The 618-nt window shown below is 40.9% G+C and overlaps 1 protein-coding gene across 6 annotated transcripts in view; it reads left to right on the top strand.

Annotated features, from left to right (window-relative positions):
• The window catches only part of NTRK2 (neurotrophic receptor tyrosine kinase 2), a 411119-nt gene that overhangs the window by 374644 nt on the left and 35857 nt on the right, over positions 1-618 (top strand). The gene's annotated exons all lie outside the window — the stretch shown is intronic.

A 618-nucleotide genomic window follows, 5' to 3' on the forward strand; every position in this document is an offset into this window, starting at 1 on the left:
GTAAACTGATAGCAGATGTGGCATTCTGGTACCCTTAGAGTCCAGCTAGCTCTTTGGTATTATTCCAATAAGGTTTCAAGCGTCTCTCCTTTTTGCACATTTCACTAGAACATTTACTTCTAGTGAAAAACTCAAGCATTTTATTTTCCTTTTCTAATCTGTTTGCAAATATGTTTATATTTGAGGCATCACTTCTTGGTCAAGCACCTCACTTCTTCAGGCCCACGTCTGTCTTTTATCCAATTCCATTATCCAAAATGACTGCTCATTTCTGTACCCTGGGGTTCCCTGGCCAGTCAGTGCCCAGACACAAAAGTGACCCTGGTCCCATCTCAGGCCAGTAAAACATTGGAATTCCAGGGTGTGCTTTGGGAGCATTCCATATAGATGAATTATTTCTCCACCAGTTTGGTGAAATCAGTGTGGCTTGAAAAATGAATATAAACCCATCAAATTAACCATGATATACCAACCTAGAACAGTCACTCTCTTGCCTCTGAAAAAAAGTAAACACTGAGTGGGTTTCTTTAAAGCAGCCCTCTCTTTGTACTGACATTTATTGTATCCACATTGTTTTTCCTCTGGTCTGACCCTATCTTTGCTCTCCGTCCTGTCCAG

This window comes from Balaenoptera physalus (assembly GCF_965194825.1).
Source record: "Balaenoptera physalus genome assembly, chromosome: 7".
Taxonomy (NCBI): Eukaryota; Metazoa; Chordata; class Mammalia; order Artiodactyla; family Balaenopteridae; genus Balaenoptera; species Balaenoptera physalus.